Source organism: Danio aesculapii, chromosome 4 (genome assembly GCF_903798145.1).
Source record: "Danio aesculapii chromosome 4, fDanAes4.1, whole genome shotgun sequence".
Classification (NCBI taxonomy): domain Eukaryota; kingdom Metazoa; phylum Chordata; class Actinopteri; order Cypriniformes; family Danionidae; genus Danio; species Danio aesculapii.
In genome coordinates, this window is record NC_079438.1 from 23,174,940 (window position 1) to 23,191,439 (window position 16,500).

The 16,500-nt window shown below is 39.8% G+C and overlaps 5 non-coding genes across 5 annotated transcripts; 1 reads left to right on the forward strand and 4 right to left on the reverse strand.

The window, feature by feature from the left end:
- Nucleotides 1-73: 73 nt before the first annotated feature.
- Nucleotides 74-145, reverse strand: trnap-agg (transfer RNA proline (anticodon AGG)). The gene has a single exon. It is a non-coding gene; the product is annotated as a tRNA-Pro (tRNA).
- Nucleotides 146-1,207: 1,062 nt separating this feature from the next.
- trnar-ccg (transfer RNA arginine (anticodon CCG)) lies at nucleotides 1,208-1,280 on the forward strand. Its single transcript has one exon. It is a non-coding gene; the product is annotated as a tRNA-Arg (tRNA).
- Nucleotides 1,281-12,831: 11,551 nt separating this feature from the next.
- On the reverse strand, nucleotides 12,832-12,904 carry trnak-cuu (transfer RNA lysine (anticodon CUU)). Its single transcript has one exon. It is a non-coding gene; the product is annotated as a tRNA-Lys (tRNA).
- An 840-nt stretch (nucleotides 12,905-13,744) lies between these two features.
- Nucleotides 13,745-13,817, reverse strand: trnak-cuu (transfer RNA lysine (anticodon CUU)). The gene has a single exon. It is a non-coding gene; the product is annotated as a tRNA-Lys (tRNA).
- Nucleotides 13,818-16,398: 2,581 nt separating this feature from the next.
- trnan-guu (transfer RNA asparagine (anticodon GUU)) lies at nucleotides 16,399-16,472 on the reverse strand. The gene has a single exon. It is a non-coding gene; the product is annotated as a tRNA-Asn (tRNA).
- Nucleotides 16,473-16,500: the final 28 nt, after the last annotated feature.

Genomic DNA, 16,500 nt, shown 5'->3' on the forward strand with positions numbered 1-16,500 from the left:
GCAAAAGCTGATACAATTAACATAGAAACACCATAGACAGCACAGCTCCACTGCTTTTTCTATGACAGGCATAGGGCTCGTCCGGGATTTGAACCCGGGACCTCTCGCACCCTAAGCGAGAATCATACCCCTAGACCAACGAGCCCTGTAGAAGCAGTCTGCAGTGCCACAAAAATTCTGTGAGACTGATCCAATCTACTCTTTGTTCATGTTGTTTTTGTTACGTGTGTCAGCAACTCCCTGGAGGCATATTACAGTTCACAGGCAGAGAAAAACAGCCCAGTGGAGTAATGGATACGGCACCAGCCTTCGAAGCTGGGGATTGTGGGTTTAAGGTAGCGACTGGGTTATCTTTGATGCAGTTCCTTTTAAGTTGGCTGTGCAAGACAATCCAGTGTGACCTTTAAAAAGCTAGGTTCAAACCCTTAGGTCAAAAAGACATGACAAAGGAAAACTCCTCAGAGAAGCTGTTTTGTCATTAGGTGTACACACCAGATCGTCTGAATGCAATATGGCATAGGGATCCTAAAGTACTGTTTTCTGAGTTACAAGAACTTCCTGAGCCATACAACAGATATGACAATTGCTAGTATTGGCCTAATGGATAAGGCATCAGCCTTCAAAGCTGGTGATTGTGGATTCAAGTCCCATCTGGGTTGTCTTTCTTGGGTTACATTTAAGTTTTGTGAAACAATTCCGACTTGTTTTCTCAAAACTTAGGCGTGATGATCTGAGGACAATAGTTAGCTTCAAATTCTCAGACTTGCTGCACACTTCAAATAAGATTCATCCAATCTTGCTTGAATCTCACTGTCACGTTACAAACTTAAAAGGTTCCGCTAATCTTTGGCAATGGAGATCTTGTCTTCAAGTACCCAGTGGCTTTCAACTATTGATCTCATGTTAGGTGGATGATGATGAAACACAAACAAGAAAATAGCTGCAAAAAGGTTGTGATTTCAAGTTAATGAGAGTGGCATTGTCTGGAATTTGAAACTCAAGACCAGTCACAACATACATGAGAACCAAACCTTAGGACCAATGACACGAATGTTTATGATTGCACAAAGAAAATGTTTGTCCATTAGTTGCACACATCTTATTTGACAGAAGGCAAAGTGGTATATAGATCCTAAAGTGCAGTTTTCCATGCATTGGCATCTTGTTGAATGCATACAAGAGATCCATGACAAAAGATTGGCGACATGGTCCAGTGGCCTAATGGATAAGGCATCAGCCTCCGGAGCTGGGGATTGTGGGTTCAAGTCCCACCTGGGTCATCTTTGAAGGTCTCACTTCAAGTTGGGAGCAATGTTTGGTGGATGAAAGACAGTAGCTGTGAAAACCTTCTTGAGATGTGTTTGCATGTCAATAGGCTTGTTTGAGGTGTGCCTCACCTTGTCTGCAGTAAGAAGAAGGCTCAAATAATACACCACAAGTTGGACACTTCCCAAATCTTGCTATTTTGCCGCCTGGAAATGTTATCAGTGGCGGAGATTGCGTTCGCATTTATTATCGCGGAAGACCTCATGAAAAAATAGTATAGTAATATAGTTAATATTATAGTAAATATTGCAGCGTTTTTGAACATGTTTTTTCAGTATTGGGTTATGTTTATAGTTGTTGTGATATCAGAGCAACTTTAGAATTTAAACAGGCTATTTTTATAAAATGGTTCAAAAACACTATAGTATTCCTATAACTCATTATAGTATTTTTTGTATTGTGGGAGTGGATGCAATTGAAATATCAATGTTTTTACAAAAAAAGAAGGTCATAATCACAGAAGATGAACAGCTCATTACTTAAAAGGGTGTAATTAAAATATAAATCTGTATATTCAACAAATGTTTAAAGAATAACAAAATAAACAGCTTATACAGCAAGAAAGCTTTCAAGAAATCTCATTTGGCTACATTATAAATTAAGTAGCTATAGCAAGATGCTTTTGAGTGACAAGTCATGACAAATGTTTGTTTGACATAAAGAAATTCTTTAGGGGTTTATTATATTGACATGCTTATTAGGCCTATCTGCTTTTACTGCAGCCAGACTAAAATAAATAGCCCAAGACCTTCTCCAGAATAAAAACTAGTAGACTCTAGGAAATACTGTTCTTGGTCTATTAAACATGAGTTTTGATTTGTTTGTATACATTTTAACATGTTGTTTTTAATAGAAAGGAAATATTTTTAGTTGAAAAATTAAAATTAAGTATATAAAATATCTAAAATGACATACAAAGTCACAAGTGACTCATGGGTATTTAATTACTGTACAGCATTACATTACATGTCTATACGCACAGATCTGTGTGTTTCCATTCATCATATTAATTTACTCGCCGACCGACTGTTGGCATCGTGCATCGAGTGGTCTCGCCACTAACTGAGAGACCCAGCGCAGTGAGCGCACCATGGGCGTTGCTTGGCCTGTTATAGGGGGGCTGTAGCCCCCCTATATTTCTACTCAGGATTCAGCTCCTCCCTGTCTTGTTATTCATTTGATCAGCAAACCACAGCCATGGACAGCGAGAGAACGAGGTGTGTGATAAATTGATAAATTGTTATAATATCTGCTTATTTGCAGTTCTTTGATATAGATACACTTGTATCACCTGTATCCTCCAATGTCACGGAAAAGCAGTCGGGTTTTCTCGGCGTTCACCTCATCAGCACAGCTGTTTCCTCCAGGGAAAAATGTAACTCTTTATGAACATTTCGCTATTTTTATTTCAAAATGAACTACCAATATTAAACACTTTACAGTTAGTGTAACATTAACTATACAGTCTTGCACAGAAAGGATTAAACAGAGTGACAGAACCACTTAGAGAATGTACCCATTGTAACTATCACTGAGTCACTGACAGAGACAGAAACATCAAGTGTTGTCTAGTATTAAAAAATACTTCTTATTCATTATTATCATTCAGATCGTGAAATATGTGAATTAGCCTGTAAGTTTAAAAATATATATTTATATGCATGTCATTTAATTAGAAAAGTGGCAGTTTATTTATTTAATACATGAAAACAAAAAATGCACTTAAATATAGAAAGTGTTTTTTACTACAGTAAACTGGTGGGTTGAGCCTATTTGGCTTATTCAGAACTCAAACGGCTATGCCTGTCTATGTAATAAAGTGGAATACTAGTATACAACCCATATTAAACAAACATTAAGTGTATTACTATGAAATTACTAATATTACATTTATATATATATATATATATATATATATATATATATATATATATATATATATATATATATATATATATATATATACATACAGGGGCATAGATTTAGGGTGGACGGAGGGGATGTGTCCCCACCAATGTCCTCCAACCATTGAAATGTCCCCACCAATAATTTAATCCACAAAAAAAAAAAAAAAAATGGCGCTGTCAACATATAACCTAGGCATGCAGAAAGGGTTCAATCACGTTCGCTCCTCCCGCCCCCAAAACACATATGAGCCTTTTGATTGGCTGTGCCTTTCCCTTAAAAACAATAAACACAGGAGGAGGTTTAAAATATTACTTATAAAGAATTTGGGTACGATGATATTAATCAAATCTTTATTGCCACTGTCTATATGTTGGCTTCTCCTTGTTTCTAAGTTGACATTGTGCACATTGTCTGTCTGATTCTACATCTTCTCATCCTTTTTAACTCTCTCACTGTGAGTGTTGTCATTATTTGAATCACTCCTTATGCTAGGCTTTGCCTCATTCTTGTTTTGAATAAATATGTGCTTATTAAACAATTAAAGGTGACCTAATGAATAAATATTAATAATCATGACCTAATGTACAGTTTCTGGCTGGACGAATCCAGGCAGCCATCGCCGATTGGGCCAAATGCTTAAAGAGCCCATATTATGGGTTTTTGAAAATGCCCTTCCATGTAGTGTGTAACATAGCTCTAAGTGAAGTGAAATATCCAGCTAAGGCTTAAATCTGTAAGTGTACAGTGTTTAAAACTATTGATTCATCTATAAAAGAGTCGACTCATAGTGCTTCAAACGAGTCGTCTTGATAACGAGTCATTAGGTGTTTCGTGATGACGCGGCTACGAAACACAAGTAGTTGCACGCGCAAACCCGGGAGATTTGAAACCTGCGGCCCCGCCCACTAACAGAAAAAAAGTCTCACACACACACACACACACAGAGACACCAGTGAAATGAAGTCACGCTGTGAAGATGAATTTTATTGACAGTCTAATTAAAGATGAAACCTCAGCAATATAGCCCAGCCTTGAGCAGTTTGAGTGCTTCTGGAAATTACATGCTTAAAAAGAAGACTTAATCGGTTTGTTAAAGGAAGGATCAGTAAAGACTGTCAGAACATGGATCAGTGGATCATGGATCAGTTTCTTCCCCCATTTCACAAGTGTAAGTACGTGCGATTAAAACTGTTGCCTCGATTACTCTATCTTGCAAATTATGTATTTAGTTTGTTACTTGTAACCGTGTGTACTGTATCAGGTTAACTCTTTATATTCTCATATCGCGTGTAAAGCCACGTTGAAAATGCGATGCGTGCCGCTTTGTTTACAGATCGTCAGCTGTTGCTACACGCATGCAACGGTCAAGTTTCAAAATAGTTCAGCTCAGTTTTCGAGGTGAGGTGTATAAATTGCACCCAATTAGGGTCTTGGTGATATAACTGAGCGCCGCGGATATAACGGAGCGATTCGCCCCTTCTCTATTCTGCCGATCTAGGTCTCCTCTATGGACGCACCGGCCCTATGTGTGTGTGTGTGTGCGTGCGTACGTGCGTGCGTGCGTGCGTGTGTGTGAAAAGAGCAAGTAGACTGCGACCGGCTAGGAGATCTCCTCGCCAGTTCTTGGACTTTTTGCTCAATAAAATAGTTAGTCGTCAGTATTTTCTAGTCCATCGTCTGTATTTACATTCACCCACTGGCAGCCAAAATCCACTATAAAGCGTGTGTGCACTGAGACTACTTTTATATTGTAGATTAGCAGCTGGGCATTTTACTCTGCCTCGCGCTGAAGCCTTGTCCGTGTCGACCAATCGCAGCAGGCTGTCATCGGTCCAATCAGCGCAGATTAGCTTCGCGCTGAGGATGGGTTTGGGTACAAATGAATCGCTGAACGATTCATATGAGAGTCGCTGGGATAATTAGGTAAAAATAAATGCAGATTATAAGACCATGACAGTGTTTTTTGACTGTTGTTGGAGACCCTTACAACCGAAATATGACCCTATTTCATGTATAATATGGGCTCTTTAACATTTATTATTATTATTATTATTTTTATTATTACTATTATTATTATCCTCATCATCATAATATCACATCTAGCAAGAGATAAAAGCTGCCTGCATGTAAAAACAATACTTTTTTTTTTTTTTAAATGACCGGCCCACATTTAAAAAATGGTCCGGCCCTTGCCATATGGCCAGTCCGCCCCTGGCGGGAATTATCATTCATTCATTTTCTTTTCAACTTAGTCCCTTTATTAATCCGGGGTCACCACAGCAGAATGAACCGGCAACTTATCCAGCACATGTTTTACGCAGCGGATGCCCTTCCAGCCACAACCCATCACTGGGAAACATCCATACACACTCATACACTACGGACAATTTAGCCTACCCAATTCACCTATACCACATGTTTTTGGACTGTGAGGGAAACCAGAGCACCCGGAGGAAACCCACGAGAACGCAGGGAGAACATGCACACAGAAACGCCAACTGATCCAGTCGAGGCTCAAACCAGCAACCTTCTTGCTGTGAGGTGACAGCACCACCTACTGCACCACTGCGTTGCCCCTGGCGAAAATTAATACTGCTTTATTAATTATTTATTTATTACATAATTTAAATTGATTATTCAACAGTATACACTACAGCTGCTTTTCACTGGCACACCCACCATATTCTTACGAACATATTTTATTTATATTTGGTTATTAGCCAATTTCATTGACTTGAATATAATAAACCATGTATAATATAAATACTACCCGTCATCTAAATTCTTATCTTTATATAAAATCTTAAAAACTTTATATAAAACTAAAAAATACAATAAAACGTTCATGCACAAAAAAGCAAATACAGAAAAACAAAGTTTTAATATGCTTCAAGAGCTGTGAAGTGAGCGATCTTTCGCCTGGTCACATCAGTCTGATCTCACGAGAAAACGTAAGTATTTTACATTTTGTCAGTTTAGTGGCTAATTCGTATGAATTCGTACGAGTTCAGTCGTACAAAATTGTACAATTTTAAAAAGGAGGAGTGGCACCTAACCCCACCCCTAAACCCAACCGTCATTGGGGGATGAGCAAATCGTACTAAATTGTACGAATTAGATCATATGAATTTATACGAATTAGCCACTTAATCAAAAAGTTACGAATTGCCATGAGATTGTGTTGGTCACACACACATGCATACAAAAACATGCATATAAAACATGTGTTCTATGTCCTCAAACAAATGTTTGTGTTTTTATATGACGTGGTAAAATGTAAAAATTTCATTTTAAATGTAGAGCTTTATGTTCGTAAGAATGTGGTGGGCCACTGGTTTCTCCCAATCCGTTTGTATAGCGGCATTGCAATGACAGAAAAGAAGGTAGCCTAGTTTCTAATGATTTCACTCTCCCGACAAATCTAAGCTTGTTTTTAATAATACAAACATAAATATCCATATAATAAATAATACTACTAATAATAACATTATTCAAACGGAATCATTTGCCGGCTGTTACTTCGGTGGGACTATAATCTGATGTAAGAGAAGTCTTCTTTCACTACTGTATTGTTCATAAACAGAAAACATTTTACAGGTAACTTTATTCTTAATCTTGGACCTTATTCCTGAAATAAAAATTAGCAATGAAAAGGTGTGAAGCACCAGAAGCGGACCATATTAAATTAATTTGAATATATTTTGGCTATTGTTGATTTCCAGGAATTTTCAAATGTATTTTATTTTAACCAAAGAGGCTAGAAAAAGAATTAAATATTAATGTATTATTATTATTATTATTATTATTATTATTATTATTATGTTTAAACTATTATTTTTTATTGAAATGGCCAAATTGTTACTGAGGACAGTTGAATGTGCAGTTTTTTGTCTAATAAATGATAGTAGGCTACAGTTTTTTTTTACTTTAAAATTTTAACAGATTGCTATTTTTTCCTAATGACATATGATGTAATGAATTTGTATTTTACAAATTAGTCTTGTTTTAATTTTTTTAAATACAAATTTTAGGAAATATTTAATAACACGTACTGTATGAGAACTACCTGTTAGTCAATGGAAAAGCAGTCATTCCTTGCGCCACCTGGTGGCTATTGCGTAAAGCACAGAATTTTTTTTTTTTTAATGAAAAGGCCACAGTACTGCGCGTGACTGCGGTTGACCAATTGCAGTTTTGCGCGTGCAGAAACGCGCATTCTCAGTAACCATATCTGTACTGAAGTGGAATTGAACTGAATCTGTACCGTTTTCTGCTCACAATGAAGGCAGAAATGGTCCAGATGACACTTCTAACCAAATATTACAACCGAATATTTCAGAGGAACTTCAGAGTTGAATGAATAAAAATAAATAACTCAAAATTAACTAAATGTATTACTTGCGATAAATGGTTACTAAGTAATGCAGCTACTGACTTTTTTGGAGGAATAACTCAATTTTGTAACGCATTACTTTTAAAAGTGACTTTCTCCAACACTGCATGTTAGGATACTTAAATTTAATTAAATTCAGGTTGAAAATATAACACCTGATATTAGAATGTAAATATTAAACAGGCACTGTTCTATGGAGGACCAAGAGCATCATTTAAAAATAAAATGAATAATCAAATGATCAATTTTCAATAATTGAAGCAGAAAATTATTTAAATGAATCACATAGGAAGTTAAGCAATGGATTAAAAAAATTTAATGGATAAATTAATATACAATTTTAAAAGTTTATTTATTTCACGTTTTAAATGTTGGTTATTCAAATAATAAAAAGTGCATCAATAAGAAATCGGCTTTAAATGGACAAAGCATATTTAAATGGATTTACTTTGTGTTTTTAAAATATATTAGAATTTCAATATTATATTATTATATCAATAAAAGATTACATTTTAAAAATATCATTTAGATTTGTAAATATACTTATTTAAAACTGTTTATTTAATTTTCTTATGCTAATTAATCAAAGAATAAAAAAGCATATTAAATATATATAAAATACACATATTAAATAGCTTTAAAAAAAAAAAAAACTTTTGCCAAAAGCATTTTTTAAAGAATTTAAGGAAATTTCTTCATAAAATACTTTTTATTGTTTGATTAATCAATGTTTTAAAACAAATTGTATTTATTTAAACATTTAAATGTGATGTATTTATGTACATTTTTATGTAAAAAAAATTTCATTGATAAAATGATTTTTCAGTGTCACTCCTGGTCCTTCATACTGATCATTAACCAGGCATTTCATTTTTATATAGACTTGTCTTATCGCCATTCTCCCATTTATAAATTTAATTTAAACGATAAAATTCTGTATGATCATCATGGTTTAACTCATCAAGCATAAAAACAGATGTCACAGATTTGTGAAAATACAAATTTCATGAAGCTTGGTCTCCTAAACATCAGGTCACTAGCACCTAAAGCAGTTATCATAAATGAATTAATAACAGATAACAATCTTAATGCACTCTGTCTCACTGAAACCTGGCTGAAACAAAATGACTATATTAGTTTAAATGAAGCAACTCCTCCAGGATTCTTATATAAACATGAGGCTCGTCAAACTGGTCGTGGTGGTGGAGTCGCGTCAATCTTTAGTGATATTTTTAATGTTAATCAGAGAAACGGACTTATGTTTAGCTCCTTTGAAGTATTAGCGCTTAATGTTGTCCTTCCAAACACTGCAAAAACCTATGTTATCTCTCGCTCTCAAAACAGCAACCCGTGCCCTGGAACGTAAATGAAAAAAAACTAATTTAGAAGTCTTTAGAATTGCATACAAAGACAGTATGTCCAGCTACAGGAGGGCTTTAAAATCTGCCAGGGCTGAGCACCTCCGCAAACTGATAGAAAATAATCATAACAATCCTAGATTCTTATTTAACACCATTGCTAAATTAACAAATAATCGGTCATCTTTGGAACAAAACGTTCCACCGCAAATTAGTAGTGATGACTTCATGAATTTTTTCAGTGATAAAAAAGAAGGCTTTAGACAGAAAATAGGAGATATTAAACTTTCTGCACCGCCTTATACTTCAGATCCAGTAAACACGCCACTGAATCTAAATAACCTACAGTGCTTTAAAATCATAGAACAGGACGAGCTAGACAAAATTATAAATAGCTCTAAATCAGCTACGTGTATATTGGACCCAATTCCTACAAAGTTACTGAAAGAATTGATACCTGTTATAGGAGAACCTCTTCGTAACATTATCAACTCTTCTTTATCTTTAGGCCATGTTCCAAATCCTTACAAGTTAGCTGTTATTAAACCTATTATTAAGAAACCACAACTGGAACCCAGCAACTTAGCTAATTATAGGCCTATTTCAAATCTTCCATTTATGTCTAAAATACTAGAAAAAGTTGTTTCTGCTCAATTATGCTCCTTTCTGCAGATGAACAATGTTTTTGAAGTGTTTCAGTAAGGTTTCAGAGCTCATCACAGTACAGAAACTGCATTAGTGAAAATAACCAACGATTTACTCTTAGCTGCTGACCAAGGGTGCATCTCGCTATTAGTTCTACTCGATCTTAGTGCGGCATTTGACACCATTGACCATGGTATCCTTATTAATCGCTTAAAGTCTACAGGTGTCCAGGGACAGGCCCTACAATGGTTTAAGTCATACTTATCTGACCGTTACCAGTTTGTGAATATTAATGGACAGCCTTCACAAATCAGCCCAGTAAAATACGGGGTGCCTCAAGGATCAGTTTTAGGCCTTGTTTACAATATACATGCTACCCCTGGGAGACATTATTAGAAGACATGAGATCAGCTTTCACTGCTATGCAGATGATACTCAATTATATATTTCAACTAAAACTGACGAGACGTCTAAACTGTCCAAGCTAACTGAGTGTATTAAAGATGTTAAAGACTGGATGACCAACAATTATCTTCTCTTAAACTCAGACAAAACAGAATTATTACTTATTGGGCCTAAATCCTGTACACAGCAGATCTCACAACTCGACCTACAATTAGAGGGATACAAAGTTAGAGTTAGCTCTGCTATAAAAGATCTGGGTGTCATGTTAGACAGCAATTTAACTTTTAAAAATCATATATCCCATGTCACAAAAACTGCTTTCTTTCATCTTAAAAATATCGCTAAGTTACGAAGTATGCTATCCATCTCAGATGCAGAAAAGCTAGTCCATGCTTTTATGACTTATAGGTTGGACTACTGTAATGCACTGTTTGCTGGCTGCCCAGCATCCTCTATTAACAAACTTCAATTAGTACAAAGTGCAGCTGCCAGAGTTCTTACCAGGTCTAGAAAATTTGATCACATCACACCAATTTTATCCTCCTTACACTGGCTGCCTGTTAAGTTTCGTATTGAATTTAAAATATTGCTTCTTACATATAAAGCTTTAAATAATCCAGCTCCTGTTTATCTAACCAACCTTCTGTCTCGCTACAATCCAACTCGCTCTTTAAGGTCTGAAAACTCAGGGCTTCTGGTAGTACCTAGAATAGCAAAGTCGAGTAAAGGAGGTCGAGCCTTCTCATTTATAGCTCCTAAACTCTGGAATAGCCTTCCTGATAACGTCCGAGGCTCAGACACACTCTCCCAATTCAAAACTAGTTGAAAGACCTATCTGTTCAGTAAAGCATACACTTAGTGCACCACTTAGGGGGCTTCCACACAGGTTATGCATCTTGTTGATATACACTGTGAACATCAGCTACACTAATTATTTTCTTTATTCTCCATTTCCACCTGGGGATACTCTTCCCGAGGCCCTCAGACTATGCAGAGTCACTGATTCGATCCAAGACCAACGACGAGATGATCCCAAGGTTTCCATATCCTGGACCTGGCCGAATCCTGAGCAGCTACTGTGATGGTCATGGAAGAGTGGAGAACATGAGACTGATTCCTGTGACGCTCCAGAGACAGACGAGTCTTTGCTGAGGCCAGCTTCCAGCCTCCGCCGCTGAGACTGCAGCTCTGCACAAGACGTTTGGCCAGCGGAGAAATTAAAATGATCGTGCCCAACTGAGCCTGGTTTCTCTCAAGGTTTTTTTTCTTCACTTCCGCCATTAGTGAAGTTTTTTTCCCCTCTCCACTGTCGCCACTGGCTTGCATGGTTCGGGATCTGTAGAGCTGCGCATCGTTGGATTTGCCCTTCAATAATTGGACTCTCAGTAGTGATTATTAAACCACACTGAACTGAGCTCAACTGAACTGAACTTAAACACTACAAACTGAACTACACTGTTCCTATTTACTGTGACATTTTATGTGAAGCTGCTTTGACACAATCTACATTGTATAAGCGCTATACAAATAAAGGTGAATTGAATTGAAATGAATCTTGTAACGCCAGACAGCACGTGGCCCATTATCATTGCCGGGTGCACGTGTTAGCAGTTGCAAGGCAGCAAAAGCCTTCGTTCGTCCCTGGATGGGCTCAAAGCAACAACCTTTCGGTTAACAGCCGAACGCGCTAACCGATTGTGACACTGAGACTAAGACTAACCATACCAACTGTGGTAGAAATGCTGAACTTTGTCTCAATAGGTATGCTCGAAGAATGCAAATGAAAGCTGCCGAAAAGAGAGAGAGAGAAAGGTAACAGAAACGCCCAACATGTGGCTCGAACACACAACCCTGAGATTAAGAGTCTCATGCACTACCAACTGAGCTAGGCAGGCTTGTGAGATGCTCCTTCGAGAGAAAGTCACTGTTTTGATCAATACCTTCCCTACCTGTGTAAAGTGTAATGGTGTTTTTAAGTCAACTGGAATACAAAAATTGACCAATACAGGTACTGGACAACAAACTTCTGTTAAATCCTGATGTCATCTTGTAACGCCAGACAGCACGTGGCCCAGGATCATTGCCCGGTGCACGTGTTAGCAGTTGCAAGGCAGCAAAAGCCTTCGTTCGTCCCTGGATGGGCTCAAAGCAACAACCTTTCGGTTAACAGCCGAACGCGCTAACCGATTGTGACACAGAGACTCAGACTAACCATACCAACTGTGGTAGAAATGCTAAACTTTGTCTCACTTGGTCTGCTGGATGAACCCAAATGAAAGCTGCCGAAAAGAGAGAGAGAAAGGTAACAGAAACACCCAACGTGGGGCTCAAACCCAGGTCACTGAGACTAAGTGTCTCATGCTCTCCCACCTGAGCTAGCCGGGCTTCTGAGACACTCATTCTAGGCACTGTTTTGCTCAATACCTTCACTACCAGTGTAAAGTTTGATGCTGATTTTAAGTCAATTGGAACAAGTAACTTGGCCGACCTAGGCACTGGACAACAAACTTCTGCTAAATCCTGATGTCATCTTGTAACGCCAGACAGCACGTGTCCCAGGATCATTGCCTGGCGCACGTGTTAGCAGTTGTAAGGCAGCAAAAGCCTTCGTTCGTCCCTGGGTGGGCTCAAAGCAACAACCTTTCAGTTAACAGCTGAACTCGCTAACCGATTGCGCCACAGAGACTTAGAGAGCATTGCAACTGTAGTAGAAATGCTGAACTTTGTCTCAATAGGTATGCTCGAAGAATCCAAATGAAAGCTGCCGAAAAGAGAGAGAGAGAAAAGTAACAGAAACGCCCAACGTGGGGCTCGAACCCACGACCCTGAGATTAAGAGTCTCATGCTCCACCGACTGAGCTAGCCGGGCTTCTGATACATTCATTCTAAGTAAACTGGCATAAGTAACTTGGCCGATCTAGGCACTGGACAACAAACTTCTGCTAAATCCTGATGTCATCTTGTAACGCCAGACAGCACGTGGCCCAGGATCATTGCCCGGTGCACGTGTTAGCAGTTGCAAGGCAGCAAAAGCCTTCGTTCGTCCCTGGATGGGCTCAAAGCAACAACCTTTCGGTTAACAGCCGAACGCGCTGACCGATTGTGACACAGAGACTCAGACTAACCATACCAACTGTGGTAGAAATGCTGAACTTTGTCTCACTTGGTCTGCTGGTTGAACCTAAATGAAAGCTGCCGAAAAGAGAGAGAGAAAGGTAACAGAATCACCTAACGTGGGGCTCAAACCCAGGTCACTGAGACTAAGTGTCTCATGCTCTCCCACCTGAGCTAGCCGGGCTTGTGAGACACTCATTCTAGGCACTGTTTTGATCAATACCTTCACTACCAGTGTAAAGTTTGATGCTGATTTTAAGTCAACTGGAACAAGTAACTTGGCCGACCTAGGCACTGGACAACAAACTTCTGCTAAATCCTGATGTCATCTTGTAACCCCAGACAGCACGTGGCCCAGGATCATTGCCTGGTGCACGTGTTAGCAGTTGCAAGGCAGCAAAAGCCTTGGTTCGTCCCTGGGTGGGCTCAAAGCAACAACCTTTCAGTTAACAGCTGAACTCGCTAACCGATTGCGCCACAGAGACTTAGAGAGCTTTGCAACTGTAGTAGAAATGCTGAACTTTGTCTCAATAGGTATGCTCGAAGAATCCAAATGAAAGCTGCCGAAAAGAGATAGAGAGAAAAGTAACAGAAACGCCCAACGTGGGGCTCGAACCCACGACCCTGAGATTAAGAGTCTCATGCTCTACCGACTGAGCTAGCCAGGCTTCTGATACATTCATTCCAAGTAAACTGGCATAAGTAACTTGGCCGATCCAGGCACTGGACAACAAACTTCTGCTAAATCCTGATGTCATCTTGTAACGCCAGACAGCACGTGGCCCAGGATCATTGCCCGGTGCACGAGTTAGCAGTTGCAAGGCAGCAAAAGCCTTCGTTCGTCCCTGGATGGGCTCAAAGCAACAACCTTTCGGTTAACAGCCGAACGCGCTAAACGATTGTGACACAGAGACTCAGACTAACCATACCAACTGTGGTAGAAATGCTGAACTTTGTCTCACTTGGTCTGCTGGATGAACCCAAATGAAAGCTGCCGAAAAGTAACAGAATGACCCAATGTGGGGCTCAAACCCAGGTCACTAAGACTAAGTGTCTCATGCTCTCCCACCTGAGCTAGCCGGGCTTGTGTGACACTCATTCTAGGCACTGTTTTGATCAATACCTTCACTACCAGTGTAAAGTTTGATGCTGATTTTAAGTCAACTGGAACAAGTAACTTGGCCGACCTAGGCACTTGACAACAAACTTCTGCTAAATCCTGATGTCATCTTGTAACGCCAGACAGCACATGGCCCAGGATCATTGCCCGGTGCACGTGTTAGCAGTTGCAAGGCACAAAAGCCTTCGTTCGTCCCTGGGTGGGCTCGAACCAAAAACCTTTCAGTTAACAGCCGAACGCGCTAACCGATTGCGCCACAGAGACTTAGACACCAAACCAACTGTAGTAGAAACGCTGAACTTTGTCTCACTTAGTCTGCTGGATGAAGCCAAATGAAAGCTGCCGAAAAGAGAGAGAGAAAGGTAACAGAAACACCCAACGTGAGGCTCGAACCCATGTCACTGTGATTAAGTGTCTCATGCTCTCCCGACTGAGCTAGCTGGGCTTGTGAGGCACTCATTCTAGGCACTGTTTTGATCAATACCTTCACTACCAGTGTAAAGTTTGATGCTGATTTTAAGTCAACTGGAACAAGTAACTTGGCCGACATAGACACTTGACAACAAACTTCTGCTAAATCCTGATGTCATCTTGTAACGCCAGACAGCATGTGGCCCAGGATCATTGCCCGGTGCACGTGTTAGCAGTTGCAAGGCAGCAAAAGCCTTCGTTCGTCCCTGGATGGGCTCAAAGCAACAACCTTTCGGTTAACAGCCGAACGCGCTAACCGACTGTGACACAGAGACTCAGACTAACCATACCAACTGTAGTAGAAACGCTGAACTTTGTCTCACTTAGTCTGCTGGATGAAGCCAAATGAAAGCTGCCGAAAAGAGAGAGAGAAAGGTAACAGAAACACCCAACGTGAGGCTCGAACCCACGTCACTGTGATTAAGTGTCTCATGCTCTCCCGACTGAGCTAGCCGGGCTTGTGAGACACTCATTCTAGCCACTGTTTTGATCAACACCTTCCCTACCTGTGTAAAGTTTGATGCTTATTTTAAATCAACTGGAATAAGTAACTTGGTCGATCTAGGCACTGGACAACACACTTCTGCTAAATCCGGATGTCATCTTGTAACGCCAGACAGCACGTGGCCCAGGATCATTGCCTGGTGCAAGTGTTAGCAGTTGCAAGGCAGCAAAAGCCTTTGTTCATCCCTGGGTGGGCTCGAACCACCAACCTTTCGGTTAACAGTTGAACACGCTAACCGATTGTGACACAGAGACTAAGACTAACCATACCAACTGTGGTAGAAATGCTGAACTATATCTCAATAGGTATGCTCGAAGAATGCAAATGAAAGCTGCCGAAAAGAGAGAGAGAAAGGTAACAGAAACGCCCAACATGTGGCTCGAACCCACAACACTGAGATTAAGAGTCTCATGCACTATCAACTGAGCTAGGCGGGCTTGTGAGATGCTACTTCGAGAGAAAGTCACTGTTTTGATCAATACCTTCCCTACCTGTGTAAAGTGTAATGGTGTTTTTAAGTCAACTGGAATAAAAAAATTGGCCAATACAGGTACTGGACAACAAACTTCTGCTAAATCCTGATGTCATCTTGTAACGCCAGACAGCACGTGGCCCAGGATCATTGCCCGGTGCACGAGTTAGCAGTTGCAAGGCAGCAAAAGCCTTCGTTCGTCCCTGGATGGGCTCAAAGCAACAACCTTTCGGTTAACAGCCGAACGCGCTAACCGATTGTGACACAGAGACTCAGACTAACCATACCAACTGTGGTAGAAATGCTGAACTTAGTCTCACTTGGTCTGCTGGATGAACCCAAATGAAAGCTCCCGAAAAGAGAGAGAGAAAGGTAACAGAATCACCCAACGTGGGGCTCAAACCCAGGTCACTGAGACTAAGTGTCTCATGCTCTCCCACCTGAGCTAGCCGGACTTGTGTGACACTCATTCTAGGCACTGTTTTGATCAATACCTTCACTACCAGTGTAAAGTTTGATGCTGATTTTAAGTCAACTGGAACAAGTAACTTGGCCGACCTAGGCACTGGACAACAAACTTCTGCTAAATCCTGATGTCATCTTGTAACGCCAGACAGCACGTGGCCCAGGATCATTGCCCGGTGCACGTGTTAGCAGTTGCAAGGCACAAAAGCCTTCGTTCGTCCCTGGGTGGGCTCGAACCACCAACCTTTCAGTTAACAGCCGAACGCGCTAACCGATTGCGCCACAGAGACTTAGACACCAAACCAACTGTAGTAGAAA